General features: G+C 41.6%; 1 long non-coding RNA gene across 1 annotated transcript; it reads right to left on the minus strand.

Moving 5' to 3' along the window:
• Positions 1-1,003: 1,003 nt before the first annotated feature.
• On the minus strand, positions 1,004-10,108 carry LOC139829514 (uncharacterized). The gene is made up of 3 exons (XR_011742018.1): positions 9,928-10,108; positions 8,300-8,602; positions 1,004-3,534 (listed from the first exon to the last, which is right to left on the minus strand). It is a non-coding gene; the product is annotated as an uncharacterized lncRNA (long non-coding RNA).
• Between the last annotated feature and the right edge of the window lie 1,684 nt (positions 10,109-11,792).

Genomic DNA, 11,792 nt, shown 5'->3' on the forward strand with positions numbered 1-11,792 from the left:
CAAGTCTGATAAGGAGCAGCTGAAGGAACTGGGGCTGTTTAGCCTGGAGAAAAGGAGGCTGAGGGGAGACCTTATCGCTGTCTACAACTACCTGAAAGGGGGTTGTAGCATACAGGGTGTTTGTCTCTTCTCCCAAGTAATAAATGATAGGACAAGAGGAAATGGCCTCAAGTTGCACCAGGGGAGGTTCAGATTGGATATTAGGAAAAAATTCTTCATGGAAAGGGTTACAGGGGTTGGAACAGGCTGCCCAGCGAAGTGATTGAGTCACCATCCCTGGAGGTGTTTAAAATACGTATAGATGAGGATCTTAGGGACATCACTTACTGCCAGAGTTAGGTTATGGTTGCACTTGATGATCTTGAGGGTCTCTTCCTACTGAAATGGTTCTATGATTCTATTAGGTTGGCTGGGCAGAGAGGTCATGGAGCAGCAGGGATGCTGCGAGGCCCACGTGAGAAACAATAGCTGTGGGCTGGACAAAGCACCAGAAAGACCCTGGTAGCAGGTGAGAGGCTGTAAATCATAGTGAACTCCTGTGTAACCTTGTCATACATCAACCTCTGCAGACAAGACCTATCTAACCGAGCAGAAAGTAGTACAGCACAGAAAGAGTCTGGAGGCAAATCATAGAATCATAGAATTGTTTCGGTTGGAAGAGACCCTCAGGATCATCAAGTCCAACCATAACCTAACTCTAGCACTAAACCATGTTCCTAAGAACCTCATTCTAAACACCTTTTAAATGGCTCCAGGGATAGTGACTCAACCACTTCCCTGGCAGCCTGTTTCAATGCCTGACAACCCTTTCCGTGAAGAATTTTTTTCCTAACAGCCAATTTGAACCTCCCCTGGCACAACTTGGGGCCATTTCCTCTTGTCCTATCACTTGCTGCTTGGGAGGAGAGACCAACCCCCTCCATGCTACAACCTCCTTTCAGGTAGTTGTAGACAGCGATAAGGTCTTCTCTCAGTCTCCTTTTCTCCAGGCTAAACAGCCCCAGTTCCCTCAGCTGCTCCTCATCAGACTTGTGCCAGGAGCAGCTGCTTAATACAGTGTTTAATTCAACCGCAGAGGCACTGATCTCCAGCACATCTCAACCCACACAGCTGGCTGGTGGAGACTGAGTGACACCATTCCCAGCCAGTAGAATAATGGACGCAATTTCTTCTCTCTCCAGATCAATGTTTACTGGCTGCATTTCATAACCTTTTGGTGGCTCATTTTCAGCGGGCCTGAGGACAGGATCCTCTTACTTTAGCAAAGGCTGTTTTCAAGGAGCTGACTGCCACCTGTGGCCACCAAGCTTGCTCTGCCACTGCTTTGCATTGGCAAGTTCCAGCCAACAAAAATAAAATCAGGCACAGTGTTTTTCCCCCCTAACAAAAGGAGTACTACTACCCACTGTTGCCCAGGTACGGGAAGATTTAGACAGAGGTCCTACTTCCCATCAGTCAGTAAGATGGGATTTTTCATGGGGTGCAAAAGGCAGCACCTTGTGGTTGTGCCAAGTCACACGTGACAGTGTGGCAGAGGTTACACAGTTGGGAAATGCACTCACTGCTGGTTTGGAAAATGCCTTCTGGCTTTCCTAGAGCCGTTGCCCAAGTCGATACCAACAGGAAACATGAGTTAGTGGGGGCAGTGTCACTTTCAGTCACTTTGTTCTGCAGTGGCAAGAGAGTGACCTGGAGCCCCCCTCAGTCAGAACCTGCTTTTGCCTTCAGCCAGGTGAATAAATGAAGCCAGATGTTTCCACAGGTCTTCCTGCAGGCTGTGCGGAGGCTTTGCATGCTCTGCTTTGCTCTGAGTTGCCGGCACAATCCTCACTGTGAGCTACTGGCTGATCCAGAGCAGCTCAGGGCATGTCAGGTTTTCTGTGCTTCTGCATGCCTCTCCCTGGCTGTCTAGAGTGCTTATTCTGTCTTTTAGCTTTTCTGTCACTGCAGTATTCAAGCGCTTCCACCATGTCCAGATCTCTTGCAGAAAGACTTTTTTTCCTGTAGGCTAGACTCATTGCAATTATCTTTACACAAACTGATCACTCATCTGTTGTGTCACAGCCACAAATTCATGTGCAAGAGGCAACTCTTTCAGATTCACATTGTATTTGAACTCATTTTCACTTTTCTGAAACTGCATTTTCCCACCAGATTGCTTTTTCTCAAGTAAAAAAAAAAAAAAAACAAACCAAAGCAAACAAAAAACAACCAAAAAAACCTGCAAACCAACAAACCCAACCTTCAAAACATTACATTAATTTGCTCTGTCTCTTGCTGCAGTATCTTTTACAGAGCAAAGTCACCTTGGGCAAGTAATTAGTGCCTCACTTTCCTCACTAGGAAAATGGAAGCAATAATATTTCTCCATCTTTGATATCTTTAGGATGGAAAATGTTGCTACTTACTATTTATTATAATGTTTTACACCAAAATTTAATAACACAAAACTCAGGACGTGAAAGGAAAATGTAAAAAGCAAAGGTGAGGAGAATACAGAATGCTACTGTGGTTGTGTGTTTTGAAGATGCTGGAAATCTCTTGTAGTCTGTTGAGTAGTGTTTGTCAAACATTCAGGCAGAGCTGGCTGAACCACTTTTGGACAAGGTCAGGAGAGGGCCAGAAAACAGATCAGATCTTACTCCAGACTTTCCTCTTATTTTACAGTTTTTCAGATCTGAGGAATGTTTTACTATTACAGTTGGACACAGGGTTGAGCTCGCCTAACATTTAGAAGTGTTTGGACCTCAGTTTTTTTCTTCAGGTCTGACTCTCATGTTTTGCTTGTAGTGTTGCCTTAGAAGAACAGGCAGGGTCCTCCTTGAACAACTGTCCCTTGTTCTGTGTCTGGTGACAATTAGCAGCTCTTCTGAGTGTGTGCTAATGATCAGTATATGCTCACAGGATGTTGAAATGAGAGATAACTAAACTATGTTCTGTCATTTGGGGACAAAAGTCGTATGCTAAGTACTTTTTGGTTTTTACCGCCTAGAGTTATAGATGCTCTAAGTATAACAATGTATGTATTACCTCTGAGGTGTTCTTGTTGCAGGGGCATAAAGTAAGGGCCAATTACAGCCACCTCTCCTTCTGTGCAAGCTTTCTTCTGACTCAGATTTGTGGAGACCCTTTTCCCACACACAAATTTCCCCCCAAACATGTGGCCTTCCTCTTCCCTCCTAGCAATGGGGCTTTGGGGTAAGATGCAGTGGAGTGGAACAAATTAGAGCCTGAAGTTGACAGAAGCACCATATCTGTCCCCCTTCGCCGCCTTCTCTGCCATTCTTGTGAAAGTCTCTTCTTCAACCCCTTCTGCTTCTACACTTGCTTCCCTGTCATCCAAACCTCCTCCTCAGCCCTGGACTCACAGCTTTAAACATCACTCACCAGCATCACATTATTTATTCTTCTTGAGTGCCAGAGCCCTTCTGACATCCCCTGCCTACGCTGCCCACCAGACTGTAAGTTCTCCAGGACACAACTTGCTGCAGTGTTTTGCGTAGAGCTCAGGCTGTGGCTGGTTCTCAGGAAGTGCTGGAAAAACAAACAAACAAACAAAAAACATGATTAACAATATTAATGCGACTTCTTCAATGCACATGAGTATCAAATGACCCGTGTATTGCTATCATAGGTTAAAATGGTGCCTTTTTGTACAGCTACACTGAGCTGGTGTCTTATATTGATGCACCTTGAACTGGTGTGTAAGGGAAGGCTGGATTGCAACAGTCTCTGTCCTAAGTGTTGCTGGGAAGAATCCTAGCTATGAATTCCAAAATGCCATTCTCAGCATCGCATACACACAGTTCTGCATGCTCACAGTAGTTGCCTCTGTTGACTTAAACAAACAAACAAATAAGCAATCAAACAAACAAACTAGCAAAAAACCCACATTTATGAAATAATGGTACACAGGAGGGGGAAACCAAACCAAACCAAACCAAAACACAAGAAACAGACAAGAGAGTAGAAGCTCCCTGGAGTGAAGCAGAGATGAGGACAGTGTTTCACGCACATCCTTTTATTCTGCGGCTCCTTCCCACATCCCCACAGCACCCCCAGCTCTAAGAGTCCTGGGCAGGGCTGACCTTGCTGAACACGTGAGATCTGACGAGAGCACAGCGCACAGCAGTATGGCTGCAGGTTAATGCTTTTATTTTTGTAACCACACGTTCCTGAGAGCATGGTAACAGGAGTTAGGGATCAAATCCATGCATCTTGCGTAACTGAACAGAGTATTCCGCTAGGCTACCTGGCAAGAGATCAAATAGCCCATACCAGGCCTCAAAAAAAAAAGGGGGAGGGAGAAATATTAAGAACGGCCATAGCCACAACTGAAAAGCAACAAGTATTCTAAGGCGTATTCTGTGCTCCTAACAGGCACAAATTTCTTGTTTAATTTTGAAGTCAACACATACAGGACTCAGGGAATCTGCAACACTCTCAGACGTGCAGCTTTTGGCCATGCAATCCCAGGTACCATTGCATATTCAAAACACAACCCAGCTATCCAAACCTTCACTTTGTTTCAGACAGGAGCCCCGTTGCTGGGCCAATCTTCCATTGCTGTAATCAAGTTAGGAGTTGTCACGAACTGACTAATCCCCCTCTGCCACGTGAAGATGACATTAACCCAAGGATGAAGGAGCTGGTTACAACTGCCAGCTACTGTGTTAGTAAGTCATCGTGAACATCATCCTTCTTTTGATTCTGATAACCTCTGCTAAGTTCCTTTAGAAAAATGTGAGTGCTAAATATTAGACTTTGTCGTAAAAAAACCCTGAAGTTGTTTTTTTTTTCCACCCCATTACGAAAGGCTCAAATAAATGCCATCATTCTGATGAAAATTCACTGCACTCCCTACCCAGCTTTAGACATGCCTTTTATTTTTTTAATATTGGATTTTTAATTCCTAAAGTAAGAAAAAAAAAAGGATGGAATTTTCAAGAACAATTCTTCCTTTTTTAAAAATAGCTCTTTTTAAAAATTCATATTTTTCAAATCACATATATTTAAACCAGGAACTTTTAATAGTATTTTATCTGTTTCCTACATTAACTTCTATGTTTTTAAATGTACATTTTAATGCTTCAAGACATAAGTCATTGCTGAATGCAAATTAGGGGATTTCTGAATATATCTGAAAAGTTAATAAAAAGAGAAGCATTAAAAGACATACAAGGCCCTACATTAAAGACTAGTTTTAAATATAACTGGAGAGAGAGAGACAGATGTTCTAATAAAAGCCTACTGAAAATATTAGTGTATATTAAGAACCTACTGATAAATGCTTGTCTAAATAGTGACAGCAGGACACTCAATGCCTTTTAGGACAGTCTGTTTCCAAACAGAATAATGAGGGATGAAAGAGGGGAAAAAAATAAAAGAATTTTTCATTAAATAATGTATTTTAATTATTGTCATCCGCAATTAGGACTCAGTCTTGCACCATTTAATTGTACTTTTGACATTGCGTCCTAGAAGCATATTTCAGAAAATTAACTAATAAAGAAAATGTGTACTGAAAAAAATAGTTTAATAAAAGCTTGTTCCTGCAGAGTTTGTTTCAAGCTGGAAACAATTTTTTTATCTTTTCAAACATAAAAACTAAATAAAAGAAATCAATATTCCCTGGGAATGAGACTCACGCCAGTGAGAAGTTCATCCAAACTCTTTGCTGTCAATGGCAAACTCCTATTTTAGGATTTAAGTGGGTGTTCAAATGGCTGGGCTGTGTGAATAATTGATTATTTGATTCAGTTGTTGAACCAAAAAATTAAACTCTGCTTTTTTTCCAAAGTCAAACCCAAACCAAACTGTTTTCAGTGTATTTGGTTAATAATAAAAACTCCATAGTTTTAAGGTAAATTATTTGCTATTTGATTGGTTGAGACCAACTTCCGTTCTGCCATTTTTTCCAGGTATATGCAAAAAAGCAAAGGACTAGATTCATAGAAGAGCCTACGCATCACCTTCAGAGTTGTTTTTCCAGTTTTTACTCAACTGGAAATCTACTGAAAACTTGAAATTCTTATTTGAAATACTTTCTTTCTGAATGGGCAGTGAAATACATGTTAAACATTTCCAGTGACGTTATTATTCTTGCATTTCAATCCTTCAAATGCTTTCTATTGCTGTTAAGTATTCACATGAAGTTATTTCATTTCAAAGCTTACCATAACAGCCTATTATAATTCCTCTGTGCTGCAGGCCAAATTTCCTGGTGGTCCTTAAAATTATGCCATATTAACTGCCTTGTAATAACTGTATAGCAAGGTGCCATGTTAATTTCACAAGACTGTTCTCTAGAAACACGAATTTACTTTGCATCTGTATTAGACGATCAGGTCCCTATTTAATTCTGTTTCTAAGACCTACAGATGTAATCTTCCTTTTCATTTTACAAAGCAGTAGGATGTATCTCCCACTTCAGCCTCTAATTCCCCTCTCCATTTTAGAGAGAGGTGAATAGGCAAAAATAATATTGTGTGCAACACAACATCCATTTTAACAGTATCTTTGTCATTGTTTCATAATAAAACCAGTGCATTTATTTAATAAATATTTCTAACAGCACTTCTATGTGCTGGCTAAACTGCATAGCTCATTCTTTAAAAAAAAAAGTTAAGCATCAGTAAATAACTACTTCATGTTTTCTTTTTTGCCCTGTTCTTGGGAGAAGACAAAAGGCTTTGGAAAAAAAACCAAACAAAAAAACCACAATAAAACACCCCTAAAACTCACAAATCTGGGAAGTTTCATATGAACTGGAGAGGGGAACAGTAAGGGGAGGCACCTTATGCTCTATTGTTAAAGCCTCATCCCTGAGAAATGCATTTATGTATCCTATGGTGTGTGACATCATTCTGTTGTGGTCCATGTGAATATCCTGACCAGAAGCTGCTGAACAGGACAGTGGCTGGGTGATGGTGTAGGATTCCCAACTGTCCTTACCACCTTGTGACTCCATCTAGGACATCCAAACAATTTGTTTAAAAACAGGGCAAAAAGAAGCATTTTGTCATTCCTATAGTTTTGTCTCCATTGTTTTAAATGTCAAAAATGTTCAGTGAGTGCATCTCAGATTCAAAAATAATTTTGCATGGTCAGAAATTATTTTGGCAAATAATTTCTGACAAACAATTCACTACATCCATTTTAACATGGTGTTTGATAGAAGGTGAGCACATCTGCTGACATGAGCCAGGAACCACGAATTTTCAGCAGGAAGGAAGACAGGACCACAGTCAAGCTCCTAACCTCTCAGCTCAGGCTGAGCTTCAGTCAGCAACAAAAGACATGTTCTCATATCTGTATGGATCACTAATACATCCTTGAATTTCCTGTTGAATGCAGAGAATTCAACCCATGAGTTTGTTCAAGGGGGCCTCTAGCTATTTTTGTCCAAGTATTTTGCTGCCAGGCAGAGATGCTGAGCTGGATGGCCAAAGATGAGCTGCCTCCTGCTCTCAGCAGTGAGACAGCCCAGGTCTGCTGTGCCTGCAAAGCCTTCGGGTGCTCCTGCTTTTGAAGCGGGTGGTTGTGGACATGCTCATGTACGGCGCGGGGGACTTACAGATTTGACCTTTCCGCCATGCGGAGAAGTAGGATAAGCACAGAGATGGCCAGGACAGGTAAGTCAAACAGCATTAGGAGCAAGAAGCTGTTTTGTAAGGAAGAGTCAAAGGACTTGGGGACCTTCACAAAACAACTGCTGTGGGTGGGAAAGAGTATCTGAGAGGATCCAAATATGTAAACGTAAAGGAAGAGTAGAAAGTTTTTTGGGTACCTCAAAATGATTAAGTAGGACTTACAAGAAGGCAAATGAAAATATAAACCAGCTACAAGAATATTCCTTAAAATTCAGACTGGCCTGGCAGTGATGGCACTAATTGCAATGGGGAGTAGGGGCAGCATCTACCTCTTATTGTGCTGACTGGTATTCAGAGCTGAGAGCTCCTAATTTTAGGTTTTATTCCCTATGGTCATGCAAACTGTGGCACAATATTCTCTACCTTGTCTCTGCCTCTACAAAATACTTCATGTTCACCACTGTCCCAGAACAACTAGGAAAGCAATGCAGACATCACACAGGGTCAAATCTTGTGTGCTGATGAAGTCGATGGGGGTTTTACTCCCTGACTTTGAAAGCATGTAGTGAACCCTTGTTCTCAGCTCTAGATAGCTCAACTCTTACTCATAGGAGAGGTTTTAATTTTCCAGGAACCCAGTGAACAAACAGTCTGCTGGCTACAGCATAGCTGTTTAAGCAGGACAAGTTCCAATCAGGGCTACCTACCAGTTCAGCTGAAGCAGCAGTGACACCGCTGGAAGTGCCAGCGAGGATGAAGAGGGTCAATTAGCATGGTGTGTGGTAAAAAGTTCGCAGATCATCATCTCTACTTGGTCTCCCATCACAGTAACTCCCTGAGTTTATCTGAACCAGTACTATAGTACTATCAGTGATGTAGTTTTTGCTCCTGCTCCTCTTTGGAGACCCAGTCAGGACAGGCAGACTGTCATGTTATGAGTTACTCCTTTCTGTCTTCGAATATATCTGTGTGGAAGCAGCAGGAGCTTTGCCTGGAGTATGCACCATTACCTTGTTAGGAGAGAAGGAAATAAAAAAAAAAATAATGTCAAACACCAATATTGTCTCAGTCACATTTGGTATTTTATAAGCCTGTTTTGTTCAGTTTGGTATAATACTGTTTATGTCCTGAAGTTTATGCTGTGAAACATACAGAGCGTATGTTATGGAAGAATTCTCAATGCTGCTACAACGTCAGCCTCTACATTCCCAGAAGCCTAGGACTGTACATCCACCACCTGTGTGATGCACTAGTGCCAGGTTTGCATTAAGAAACAGCTGTTTTTATTTAGTGCCTCCCCCTCCCCAATTAAATTTGGTTCACTTTTTAAACTGACTGGTGTCATCCTGCAACCACCAGAGTCAAAGAATAAATACTCCGTCACATCATTTCATGACTTCAGAACTCATGCCATATCAGCAAAGTGTTATCTCTTATACGAAAGACTGGCAAAAACAAGTAAATGGTAACTGCAGGCTGATGCTCTGGCGGGACAGATTTTTGTGCTTGGCTTGAACCCACTGATATCAAAATGAGGCCTCATGCACCTGCTTGCCTGGAGCAGCTTATAGGATTGGGGTCAGAACTGCACCTACCAGGGGAAGACTCTCCCTCAACCCTGCCTCCAGTTTTTTCTTATCATCATCATGCTTATATCATCTTTAGTAGCACTAATGCAGCCTGATCTCTCTATGTTATACTAGTAGGAGGAAAGAAATACTTGTCTGCTCTCTCCTTTGTACTCTCTTTTTTTTTTTTTCCAATTTGTTAGGTATGATGACCTCTGTGAGAGTGCCAGATTTATTTTGGCAGATTTGGCTGCTAATTTATACCTCCGAGAACCAAAATACATGATCTGAATTTGGGATGTCTCTCTATTAATAATCTGTTTGATATCTTAATAAATATTTGTAAATTGTTTATCTGACACAGATGACATGTTTGTTATTACAAATATGCTTATTGGTCATGATTCACATCAGTCTCTATTATTTTGGACTGTTTTCATTTATCCGTAGGCAGCTCATGCTGTTTTATATATTCTGTCACAGTTGGTTGTGTTTTGCCTTTTTGTGCTGATCTCTGTAAAAAATCACAGCACATAAGAAATTAAAAAAACAATGAGAATGTTTCCAAAATCATCACTCTACCACATCCATCCAGCAGTAATTTAAATGTGTATGAAACAGAGTACGAACCTGACCAGATGGGAAGCTTTTAAACAAATAATAACTTAAGACATCAGCAAATAACTGTCTGCTTTAGGATCCAGACCTGAAACTAGGAGACAGTCAATAGAAAGACTGGTGTTGTCTTTTGACCAAGCTCCAGGTACCTGCATGCTCCTGTGTGGTGATGTCTTTGGAGAGAGGCTTCTGTTTGCTCATGCGGCCTTGATCCCTCGTTCAGGTATGGTGTCCTTGTTCCTCAGTAGTGCATAGGAAGAGTGTCAGGTAAACACAGCTAGAGCAAAGGTCTGATGCTCCCTTCTATGGGATGATGTGAATGCTAAAAATTCAGACAGATTCCAGGTGAGACCCGCCAAACTGAAAGAAAACTACTGAAGGTTTCTTTTTTAATGCAAGGATATCACCTCTGCTCAGGAAGTCTGGTTGGAAGCATATTTTGGAAAAGAATCACTTTGTGCTGCTCCCACTGTAATTGTCTTTCCTAGGCATCTGATATTATTATTATCATCTTAAAGTCTTACACAGTGCACTTTAACCTAACTTTCATGTTTTGAGTCTCAGCATGTCTTTATAATAAATATTCAGCCATTCTCTTCAGTTTACTGAAAGGCACTTCACATATCTCCTGCCCTCATGCCTTTCTGCCTCCCGCTGCACATTCATTTCTCTTCCACAACTCCCATGTCAGCCTGGCCTTCAGACCAAACATCAGCCTTCCTCCCACCCCAGTTCTGCCCACCCCAACGTCTAACACCCTCTGCATGCTCAGTCCCCTGACAATTCTCAATGGTCTCCCTATGTATCACACTTCCCAATTCACACGTGGGTTTTCTCTGCCAACCATCCAGCCACTCTTACTGCTTCTGGCTCCTAAATCCTTCCAGGGACAAGACCCATTAGCCTTCGGCATTTCTCTCTCCACCTTCCCAAGATGAGTGCTGCAGAGAGTGCTGCAGAGGGAAGGAGTAGCTGAACTGTCATCTGTGCATGGGATAGAAAGAAGAAAAAGTGGTGCTGCGAGATTTTGGGATTTTTTTTTCTTGTTTCCTTCCTTTAAAAATGAGTGTTGTGTTGAGAAGATACTTTTGTTCACTATCTGAAAGTCTGCTAGGCTGCTTTTACTTGGGAGATGGGCAAATATAGTAGCAAGAAAATCGGTAGGAAATTTCTCTCTGGCCAAGTTAGACGTTGTAAGGTTTCAGATGCTTGCCTTGTCACTAGATTGGCTTCAACCATTGCCAAAATCCCATCAGTTGTGAAGAAATCTGCAAGACAGCATGGCTTGCACCTAGAGCTTAACCTTATGTTAGGCTAATGTATGCAACACAAAAATGAGACCTGTGATCTCCCACTGCTTGACCTATCTCCATCTCTATACACCTGGGCCTCCCGAAACAGAGTGATCTTTTGTGTCCTTTGCAGAGGCTGGGTAGACAGGGGTCCTACCATATGGAGTCAGTTGCAGGAATGTGGCTGAAGCAATTCTGCTGCGTTGCTCAAAGAAGAGCCTGGAGCAAGTTCTTTTGCTTTTGAGTCACAGGATCCTTTTTGTCTCTTCATTTGCTCCTCAAAATTCTTTCAGAAATCAAAACAGAACACAGAAATATTTATCAAAAGTCAGCATGTCTGAGCACAAGGGATCCTGTCTGTTAGCAGATTTGAAGGCAAAGCTTAACCTGAGCAGAAGCCTGACCCCATAAATAATGAGCAACAAGAGACAGGGACACGTCTGAGCAGCGACCTCTTCAGCAAGTATTTGGCCTGCATCTATTTGGACTGCACTGTGTATCAGCAAGTCTGAATGATTACCTCAAAAGCCAAAAAAAAAAAAAAAGACTCAATTTAAAAAAAAAACCTGCATCATTTAAAGAATTCAGTCCGTTTAGGTTGCTAAAAATAATATCATCAGTTGATCTGATCAGTCACCTTCAAGGAGAGAAAAGCTTTAGGACTAAAGAGCTCTTTACCCTAGTGGAGAATGGCATAAATACTCACGGTTGGAAAGCAGAAA

The sequence above is a fragment of the Patagioenas fasciata genome, chromosome 1 (genome assembly GCF_037038585.1).
Source record: "Patagioenas fasciata isolate bPatFas1 chromosome 1, bPatFas1.hap1, whole genome shotgun sequence".
NCBI classification, from domain to species: domain Eukaryota; kingdom Metazoa; phylum Chordata; class Aves; order Columbiformes; family Columbidae; genus Patagioenas; species Patagioenas fasciata.